At 45.8% G+C, this 11,238-nt stretch overlaps 2 pseudogenes; both read left to right on the plus strand.

The window, feature by feature from the left end:
* Positions 1–506: 506 nt before the first annotated feature.
* Positions 507–4,814, plus strand: LOC108873827 (small glutamine-rich tetratricopeptide repeat-containing protein alpha-like; annotated as a pseudogene).
* Positions 4,815–6,171: 1,357 nt separating this feature from the next.
* On the plus strand, positions 6,172–8,717 carry LOC108873826 (zinc transporter ZIP3-like; annotated as a pseudogene).
* Positions 8,718–11,238: the final 2,521 nt, after the last annotated feature.

An 11,238-nucleotide genomic window follows, 5' to 3' on the forward strand; every position in this document is an offset into this window, starting at 1 on the left:
TGACATCATAATTCTGCGACAAGCCGACGGCTACGAACCCTCGAAGCAGCGGAGCTAACGTCAACTCTTCGTTACCGGGACAGTCCACACCGAAAAGGCAGCTGGTAAGACAAAACGCGCTACCGTGTTATCGTGTTAGATCAGGCCGCCTGATGGTGTCTGGTGAACGGCAGATTCATAGCAGTCAGCGGAATGTGATAAGCTAGCTAGCTAACCGTTAGCATCGTGCCGCTGTGGCTTGGAGAACACGTCACGCCAATCTCCTTTCAAAACTCTAGGAATAGAACTCGGTTTTGGTTCTGTGTAGAACCCTGTGTGTGTTTGTACAAAGTTCAGGACGTGTAATAAACTGTCAAGAACCACTCTTTAATTCGGCATAAGTTCCATAATCAAATTAACGTAGATATTTATACAATTGCAGCTTTTAGCAACGGGTTCCCCCTCGGTTGAACAGTCACTTCCATAGTGATGGAAGGTGGTGACAGGCTAAAATAAGAAACCAGTGGTCTGAGTCACATTCTGTGGTTCCCACCCGATGAGTCAACTATCTTCTCTACAGGAGACCAGCGTGTCGCCTTTTCTGATAAATCTCTTGTAACTTTCACTTCCTGCTGCTGATTACGAGCCGGCGTTAAACTGACAGAATTTTGACTGGAGTTTGGTAAAACTTGACTTCCCAAGTTACGGCAGACAGACGTAAGAGGAGCGTGCCCTGTGTGTTTGCTATTTTGTCGGCGTGCTAGCAGGCTAAGCTAAGACGAACCTGCTGTTTACAGTGAATGAGTTAAGGTTCAAAGTGACATTTTCACTGTGAGCAACGGTGCTTTACACAGACTGATTAAAGTTAAATATCCGCTTATTTTCAGCTGTGAGCGGCAGCTCGCTTCACTAGGATTCATGTACAAAGATAGCTAGTGTTAGCTGTTAGCTGTTAGCCTCTCTGAGCCTCAGCTGCCGGAATATTCTCCAGGCTAATGCTAACGGGAGCTACATAACCAGATAGCTTACTTATATGTGCCTTTATTTTCACCCACTGGTCTTTACACTGTACATAAATACATAATGGTCACATGTGTTCATTATGGTTTTATTGTCACAGTGTGCGCGCTCATTAAATTCATTTAAAACACAAACTTACTGGGAGAATAAGCTGATTCAGACTCTGACATGAGGAATAATGTATGTGACATTTATCATGGCGTCAACATAAATAACGTACAGTCCTTTGTTGTTGTTGTTGTTGTTTGCAGGGTCTCCCTCCCTCAGTGAACACAGAGAGGTCTGAGCCTCCGTCACCATGACAGACAACAAGCGTCTCGCCTTCTCCATCATCCAGTTCCTCCACGATCAGCTCCAGTCAGGGAATCTGTCCTCAGGGGCCCAGGAGAGTCTGGAGGGTGAGTCCTCATCCAACACAGACCCAGACCTGCTGCTCTGCTGGTTCTCTGGTTCTGTCACAGGTTCTGTTCTGCTCCTGCTCCTGGAGCTGAGTTTGGGCTCTGATTATCTCTTATCACCTCGTCAGTCGACCCAGGGTTTCCTGAGCGCGCTCATTGAAGAGGCTGATGGTTGATTCACAGTTGGAGTGAACATGTGATGATATGTGATGTGATCTGTAGAGGAGAGAGTTCATGTCTGAAATGTTGATTTAACACAGCGTGAACGTGACGCAGTCGTTCTGTCACTTGTTAACGATGTGAATCTGAAACCTGAGTGTTGGGGCGTAATGCTCCTGCAGTGAGATCAGCAGGGAGGATTGTGGGTAAACATCAGCCTCAGAATGACTCTTTATTAACTGAGGAATCAGTTACAGGTTGTAATCCATTACCTTCCTCACCTGCAGTTGCTGTTCAGTGTTTGGAGACGGCGTTTGAAGTGTCGACCGACGACCAGAGCCTCGCCGTCCCCATGACGTTACCGGAGATCTTCGCCTCGGCCACAGTGAAGGTAGAGAAACGTCCTCCTGTTTACTGACGCAGTGATGGCGTCATGTTGCTGCTCGCTGTCCCGCTGTGACTCTGACTCACTGTGTGTGTGTGTGTGTGTGTGTGTGTGTGTCTGTCTGCGGCAGCATCCAGCTCAGTCGCAGGTCAACAACAACTCCACCCCGAACTCCATCAGTGAGGAGCAGAGAGCCGAGGCGGAGCGGCTGAAGACTGACGGTGAGACGAGGACGATCACCGATCACAGGCTCCAGCAGCTGATCTCTGCTCAGCTTTACTCTCCTGTGTTTTGTGGCTGCAGGTAACGACCAGATGAAGGTGGAGAACTTCGGAGCTGCTGTCGAGTTTTACTCAAAGGCCATCGCCCTCACCCTCAGAACGCCGTCTACTACTGCAACAGGTCAGAGAGGTGACGGCTGTCTGTCTGACATGTCCATCAGTCCTCAGCAGGATGAATCTTCAGTTCATCATTATTACTCTGAAGGTGTCTCTGACATCTGTGGCCTCATGAAGGCAGCGAGTCAGAGACACAAACACAGTGATCAGTCAGATCAGACAGTAATAACATCTGTTAATAAGACAAATCAAAGCAAGAAGACAGAGAAGAAAAACTAGTTCCATCTGTTTTCTCTCAGTATCGGCTCCATCGAGAAAAAAATCTAAACCTTCCACCAAATGCTAAACCAAAGCTAATAGAGCTCAGCTACTCTGAAATAAAACTGATATTAAAACTCTACAGCACATGATGAAATATTCAAACTGAACTTTAAACAGCTGGACGTCTGCTACTCTCCCTACTACACACACACAAACACACATGTTCAGACCGTGAAACATCAAATCCAAACCATCCAGATCCAGATCCAGATCCAGTCTCAGTCAGACTGTAAAACATCCTGCTGGATTTAACCCTCCCACACAGATGACCTGCTGATATCAGGTGGAACTGAGGTGTTGAACTGTGTTTTCATTTCATCTCTGTCAGATAAAGTCTTTTCTGTTTTCTGTCTGAACTGGATCTGTACAGTTTTTCTCTGTGACGCTGCAGAAACAAAGTGAAAGTGGTAGAAGGCCTCTGTCTGTTAAGCTTGTGTTTGTGCTGTGCAGGGCTGCAGCCTACAGTAAACTGGGGAACTACGCCGGAGCGGTGCAGGACTGCGAACAGGCCATCAGCATCGACCCCAACTACAGCAAAGCCTACGGCAGGATGGGGTAAGAGCACGGCAGCAGGAGGGGGCAGGGTTAGGCTCAGGCTGGACCCTGACGGTTTCCTCTTCCTGTTTCAGTTTGGCTCTGGCCAGCCTCAACAAACACACAGAAGCAGCCAGTTACTATAAGAAAGCTCTGGAGCTCGACCCGACAACGACACGTACAAAACCAACCTGAAGATCGCAGAGGAGAAGATGACCTCCAGTCCGGTACGAAGACACCGAGTTAACCTGAGCAGAGACTCTGTGATGGGCCGCTCTGTGTCTCTCTCTCTCTCTCTCAGACGGCGGGGGGGGGTGGACCTGGCCGGTCTGCTCAGTAACCCCGGCTTCATGAACATGGTGAGACCTCAGACTCTGTTTGTTTGACCACAATCAAACCAAAGTGAGGGAACAGATTCCTACAGAGACTGAGCTCTTTATCTCTACCAGACTCCATAGAGAAAAACAGGGATTTAACCAGGAGCTGCTGGAATACCACTGCCTCCATCTGTTAGTGTGTCTGTGTTACTGTGAGACTTTCAGTGGTGGAAGAAGTAATCAGATATTTACTGAAGTAAAAGTACCACACAGTAACACAGACACACTAACAGATGGAGGCAGTGGTATTCCAGCAGCTCCTGGTTAAATCCCTGTTTTTCTCAATGGAGTCTGGTGCTGATATGTAGAGATGTTTCTGGTGAAACTAAAAGGATCCATAATGTTTTGTTCTCTGGTTGTTGATCTGAATACTTTGTCTCTGCAGGCGTCGTCTCTGATGAACAACCCTCAGGTCAGCAGCTGTGAGTCGCGTTCACTTCCTCGTTCACTCGTCGTTTCTTCTTCCTCTCGTGTTTGTTGAAGCTGACGTCCTGTCTGCTCGTTCTCTTCCAGGATGTCGGGGATGATGTCTGGGGCGTACGGTGGGATGGGAGGTGGAGTAGGAGGAGGTGTGGCCCTGGAGCCGGAGCCGGAGCCGGAGCGGAGCTGGAGCTGCAGCTCCTGGAGCAGCCGGAGCCGGAGATTTATCAGGACTGATCCAGGCGTACGTACAGACGGGTGTGAAGTGAAACGCTGATCATAAGAGGCGTTTCCTCAGCAGGCAGGCGGAGCAGGGTGGGTGGTTGGATGGTGGTGTTCACAGGTGTTCACAGGTGTTTGTGCTGTTTGTGTTGCAGAGGTCAACAGTTTGCTCAGCAGATGCAGCAGCAGAACCAGAACATCATCGAACAGCTGAGGAGTCAAATCCGCAACCGAACGCCCAGCAGCAACGAGGAGCAGCCGTGACATCAGAGACCGTGAGTACTCTGATTACTGTCTAACTCAACTACTCACTTCAACCAGGTCCTGACTGTCTCCACTTCCTGTAACCGTCATTTCAAATGAAAAGCCCTCTGCAGACTCATGTAATCTGTAGCTGCCTCCTGTCCTCCTGACACTGTAACTCACCATAACATGACTCAGTCAGTCTCCTATGATCCAGAGCAGAAGCAGAGATGAACCTGTAGATCTGTTCGTCTTTCCTCAGTGACGTGACGTTTTTTCTCTTTACTTCTCTGTGTTTCAGGTTCGGCAGGTTTACGTGTGGAGGAGACGTAACGACCGTCTGTTCCTTTTTTTTCTTCTGATTTGGATCATTATAACTCGAAGGACTAAAAGGAAGTTTTGTTTTTTCCATCACTGAGTAATTCCTGCATGAGAGAGAGAGCGAGGCGTCCCGTTTGGTTCAGGAGCCACTTCACCAAAAAAACAAAAAAAACCACCACCACCCACTTCCTGCGGCTCTGTGTGGTTTTTAGGAAGAACATTTTGACGTAACACTTTGATATCCAACACTGATTAATTCTAATAAATCGAGCTCTGACAGCAACATGGGCCCAGGTGTTAAACAGCTGTAGAAGGGGTCAGCAGAGATTAAACCTGACGCTTGAAATGTCTTTTTTTTCCTCTAAAAACTACACAGTGTAACTTTGAATGCAATTTTTGGTCCAGTACCTTGTTTATGGTGAGTGTGTGAGAGTGTGAGTGAATGAGTGAGTGAGTGAATATCAGGGCTGATTTAGTGTAAATGAACTAATCCTGTGTGGCAGGTGAAACTCCTCGGTCACATGGAGCTGAGAGGAGCAGCTGTTTCAACACAGTTTGGAAATTAAAAAGAGCATCTCAACATTTTACCTCCTCCTGTCTGACGAGTTTTCACTCCTGAGGTTTGTTTCCCTGCACGACGTGTTCACGCATACGGAGGGAAATTCACACGTTAGCCCACGTTAAAAACACAGACCTTATTTCAGACATTTCACCAGAAACACACTGACTTTGGGACGAGGGAACAGGAAGTGCTAACATGCTAACTGACTTCCTGGTTTTAGCATCAGTCCTGGGGTAAATAAAGTGGTAAAGTATTTATCAGCTGAATGTATTTAGAAATATCACAACTAAAAGCAAAAGTAGGCATCAGGATGTGTAAACATACAGGGAATTTAAATAAACTGAAATAATAACTCTAAAAAATATTTTATAAACCTGTTGCTTTTTAAAAAACATTTTATAGTTAAAGGACAAAGAAATTAGACAATGAATTAAACTGAACCTGAAAACTTCTGTCAATGAATAAAGAATTCTTTAAAACAGTGACTAACAGTCTTTAAATCAGACCAAAATTACACTTTGAAGGTAGAAATACACATGTTTCATCAGCACAAACAAACAAAACAAATATTCACGTCTGGAGAATTTACTGGGAAGATTTTATGTCATTTTTAAAAATAAACCTCTCTTATTTTGAATATAACACTACTACTACTAATTTTTAATTTTACTTTGGAAACCACTTCAGTAATTTTTTGCTACAGAGACAACAGAATGACATAATAATAAAACAAATAAATAAAGAAAATAAAAACGTTTAAATCTCCATAAATACATTTTATAGTTTAATTTTCATTTAAAGGAAATGTGTTTCACCTTATTTTTAATTTAATGTATAAATATATTTTTTGTAAACATCCGAAGTTCACTTCCTTACAACATCACTGCCTACGTCATTAGAAAACTCACCACTCAGAGCCCAGGGAGTGCGTGACGTAGCCGAGGAAGCGTCTTCATACACCTGCTGGAGGAGAGGACGAGGAGCGGACAGGTAAACACGTTCAATCCGACTCATGTTTGTGTTTGATGTTGTTGTGTTGAGGTGAGGTCGTTGTTTAGTCTGAGTAACACAGGTGTAAACAGCTGTTTCCCTTTATTTCCGGAGTGTTCAGGTGTTAGCGATGGGTTTAGCTGCAGGGAAGCTAACGACTGTTAGCAGTTAAGTTAGCCGCTGTTAGCTAAGAGCAGGAGCGGAAGTGGAGATGATTTTATTTTTAACGTAATCTATTAGAATGTGTTTATTAAAGCTGAAGAGGTGAGAGTCGGTCTGTTAAATAAGTTTATAATAACGAGTGAAGAAACGTGGCCTGAAGAGAGTCAGAGAGTTAATGTTTTAGTTCGTTTTCAAAATGTTTTATTTTGAAGTTCCTGACAGGAACGGAAGTAAGGTTGTGTAATTTGATGTCGTCGCTTCCTGCTTGAATTTAACGGTAAAAACGGATAAAAACAAACAAACAAACAAACAAACGATTTGTAAGTTTGACTCAGCGAGGATGAAGGTTTAAAGTGTTTAATGTTCAGACTGAAGAGAAACTTTCAGATAGATTCACTGTTCTGTTCTTTAATGTGACATATGTGATGAATCTACTGAGTACTGCACTTAGCTTCAGTGTCGAGGTACTTGTACTTTACTTGAGTATTTTCTTTTCATGCCACTAATCCACTACATCCTGGAGTAAAAGTATTTTTCTCTGTATTTTATGCAGTGATGTCATCCAGATCAGGAAATAAATGATTCAGGAATAAAAGTCAAACCGTGTTTAATGAGGGTTTAATGCAAAGCTTTAATGTGTTTCTATAGTTATAATGTTACAGACACATTTTGCAGGAATTAAACTGATCCTGATTCTGAGTCTGATCCTCAGGTGAAGAGTCCAGGTGGACTGGTTCACTCTGCTTTATTGTGGTCTGATCTGCACTTCCTTGTTCCTTCGTGTCTCCACTCAGAGTCTGTGTCTCCTGCAGTAGAAGCAGCAGTAGAGTCCAGTAGAAGCAGCAGAGGTGGAGGATGATGACGTCGTCTTGGCTTTAGCGTCCTCTGGGTTTTTCTGCTTCAGGATGCAGATCCTGGTGGCGAAGCTGCTCGGCCTGCTGGGACTGTTCGGCCTCGTGCTGGCCGGCGTGCTGGTCCCGTGCGCCTCCTGCTGGTCGACTACGACAAGGCGCACAGGTACAGGAGGGCGCTGTCGCTCTGTAACTCGTTTGGAGGAGGCGTGTTCCTCGCGACCTGCTTCAACGCTCTGCTGCCCGCCGTCAGAGACAAGGTAACTGAGGGAAACACTGCAGTTTCAATGTCTCGCCGTACGAACACGTAGACGCCGTGTTCGGCTGAGACACGAGCTGCCATGAGATTCTGGCTCTTTAACAGTAGAAAACTACAAATACATCAGATACCAGCTCTTTCTGACTGGTTCTTGTTGTGTCCATCCCTCCTTTAAAGCTGTCAGGACATGTAGGGACAGGTGTTTCTGTTATTTTGTCCACCTCCTCTGTATCAGGAGTCTCTGAACAGAACTCTCAGCTGGTCCACCTGACTGTGTTTCCTGTCCTCAGGTGGGCGATGTGTTCAGGCAGCTGCAGATCAGCAGTGATTATCCTCTGGCTGAGACGATGATGATGCTCGGTTTCTTCCTCACCGTGTTTGTGGAGCAGGCCGTCCTCACCTTCAGGAAGGAGAAACCGTCCTTCATAGACCTGGAGACCTTTAACGCCGGCGGCTCGGAGGCCGGCAGCGACTCAGAGTACGACACACCCTTCATCTCCTCGGCGCGGGGCTCGCCGGGCGGTGGCGGCGGTCACCGCTCCCACGGGCACCAGCACGGACACTTCAGCCCGGCCGAGCTGGCGGGGGCGGGGCCTCTGCGGCTGGCCAGCCTGGTCCTGGCTCTGTCGGCTCACTCGGTGTTCGAGGGCCTGGCACTCGGCCTGCAGGAGGACGGAGCCAAGCTTGGCGGCCTCTTCCTGGGCGTGGCCGTGCACGAGACGCTGGCCGCCGTCGCCCTCGGGGTCAGCGTGGCCAAGGCGTCGCTGGGCATGAGGGATGCCGCCAAGCTGGGCGTGGCGGTGGGCCTGATGATCCCGCTGGGCGTGGTGGGGATGGGCATCGAGTCGGCTCAGACGCTGGCGGGCGGCGTGGTGTCGGTGGTGCTGCAGGGACTCGCCGCCGGCACCTTCCTGTTCGTCACCTTCTTCGAGATCCTGTCCCGGGAGCTGGACGACAAACAGGACCGGCTCCTCAAAGTGCTCTTCCTCATCCTCGGCTACGCAGCGCTCGCCGCGCTCGTCTTCATCAAGTGGTGACAGACAGGAAGTCAGTGACTCACACAGCGATACCAAAGGAACACGCTTAAAGGAGCAGTTCAGTGTTTTTGGAAATTCAGGCCGAAACTCAGAAGTTCAGACTGATCCTGAACACATCTGAACATCTGACTCCATAAAACATGGAACTGTTCCTTTAACTCCTCTGTAATAAGAGTCCAGCTGTGAGAGGCAGAAACATCTGGAGCAGCTGGATGAGAAGAAACTGAGCTGTGTCTCTGACGTGGTCCAAACTGAAAAATAACAAAGTTATTGACAAAGTTTTTAAAATGAAACTTAATGAAAACAGTTGAAAGTTTCCTGTAAACAGAGAAATAGAAACCAGTTCACTGCAGCTTCTCCTCATAAAACTTTTTTTTTCTTCTTCGCTGATTTTTTTTTTTTTCAGTGCATTCCTACTTCTCTGAAACACTGGCGGAGCTGAGTGTCACAAACAGACACCTGCTCTTATAAAGATCGCTCCACAGTGCCTTTAACTCTCACCTGGCTGCAGTGATGCACAGGTGTACTCTGTGACATCACTGCCAGGTGTGGTTACAGGTGCGGCCGACCTCAGTGACACTGATGTGAAGGTGACAGTTCATTACATGTTTAGAGGTTGGTTTGTCTTATATACGCTGAGTGTTCACTTTATTAGGTACACCTGTGGAATCCAGGTGTTCAGCCGTGAAGTCGACTTGTATGAAGCTTTTAATATTTGGTGGTTTCATTGACACCTTTGTGAAGGTGTTGTATTTATATCCATGGTTTAACATTGAGGCCACTGTAAGTGTTGAGAGAGCAACATTTAACCCTGAAGAGACGAAACGACAGCAGATGATGTGGATATGTTTTAGCCTCTGATTGTTTCCTGTCTCTGCGTTTGTTTTCTACCTCTTACGTGTTGTTTTGAATCATTCATGTGCTTTTTATCGCCGTCACGCAGCTCTTTCTGGTTGGTTTATTGACTTTCCAACAAGAAGAGTCTAAACAGTGAAGTGGTGATCGGCCCCGGGCCAACCTGTCCCTGCTCAGAGGTGTTTGTAGAATTAGAAACACATGCAGTAGAACTCCAGCTTTAACTTTGACCTCAGCACTTTACAAAACTCTGTGAAGGCAGAACAACAGCTGTATTGTACGGGTGTACCTAATAAAGTGGCCACTCAGTGTATATTAAGCTTATGACTGCGTTTCTCTTTAACAACACTCCTCTTTTGTTTTGTATAAACCTGCTGTGTCAGATGAAGCTGTAAACTCTGATGAACACAGATTCACTGGAGCCTTTTTAAAGAGTCAGGATACTGTAAATCCATGTACATCTGGCTTTATTTAATGAGATTTTCATCGTTGTATGTGCTCATATTGTGATCTTGAACAGTTTTGTATTTATTATTCTGTTGTATTTCTAATTTGTGTCAGTTGAAATTAAACAGATTATTATCATAGTCATTATAAACTCAACTTGGTTTATTTCTGTGACGTAAACAGCTACAGTTCAACATGACGGTTCATGTGGACTGAATGTAAGGTCAGTATTCCCTCTGCTGTAGCTCTGTTCTGATCTAAACCCTGTTGTGTTTTCACTCATGTCTCTTCATCAGCAGGTGTCAATGATTTTATTTTAACCTGAGCGACGACGAGTCGACGATGAAGTGGATTCTCATGAACTCAACACATCACAGGACGTATGAGAGCAGCCACAAGCTAACAAACCTGGTAAGGATAAAAACAAAGTGGAGGGTTCAGTGGAGGTTTGTTTGGACAGGAGGAGTTTAGGGTTTGACCTCGGCTCGGAGGGAGGACGGAGCAGTTCCTGTCGCTCAACTTGATGTTGAACAAGGAGACAAATTTACTGAGAAGGACGCATTAATAAAGGGTTTTAAAAAAGCCTGACCTTTGACCTTTGACCACCAAATTCTCAACAGTTCACCCTTGAATCCAAATGAATGTTTTCTCCAGATTTGAGGGAATTCCCTCAAGTCGTCACTGAAATACGTTAACGTGAATGTGATGGACGACCTGAAAAAACATGCAGGCTGAGAGGTTTACAGTGCCGACCGTAAACCTCAGAAATCCCCTTTACTGCCAACATGGAACTGGTTCTGTTCCAGTTCCTGCACTTAAATTTGAACCATTCAGAGCATTTGGACCAAAAAGAAGAAGAGAAGCTAAAAAGTTGGTTCTCAGTTGGAACCGGGTCTATGTAGGATCACAGTCATCCAGGTCATGGTAGTCTTAAGTGCTAGAGTCGAAGGCGACTGGACAGTTCCTCAGGGACCAGAACTACAGTCAGCTGAACTCACTTACTCTTTAGAAGTAAAAAGTAAAATGTCTGAAACAAACTAAAAGAAAATAATAATCTCCAACTTAAACCTCCTGGACCTGAACCTGGACCTGGTTCTCTGGATAAAACCAATGTTTGTGAACCAGACGTAATCTGGTGGTAAAGAGGTGGAAGGTCTTGGTTCACGTCCAGTTGTTTCATGTTGTTTTCCGTCCTCCATCTCTCTATTATTCACCTGATAATTGAGGCATAAAATGGCCAAATAATCCTCAAAAATTTCACCAATTAATGAGCTATGACTGGAAATAACTACAAAAATCCAGAGTGAGGAAGTGAGAGGAAGTGATCAGATCCAATGCTGAGGAGCTTTAAGCTGGAG

Source organism: Lates calcarifer, unplaced genomic scaffold (genome assembly GCF_001640805.2).
Source record: "Lates calcarifer isolate ASB-BC8 unplaced genomic scaffold, TLL_Latcal_v3 _unitig_5133_quiver_3187, whole genome shotgun sequence".
Lineage (NCBI taxonomy): Eukaryota > Metazoa > Chordata > Actinopteri > Centropomidae > Lates > Lates calcarifer.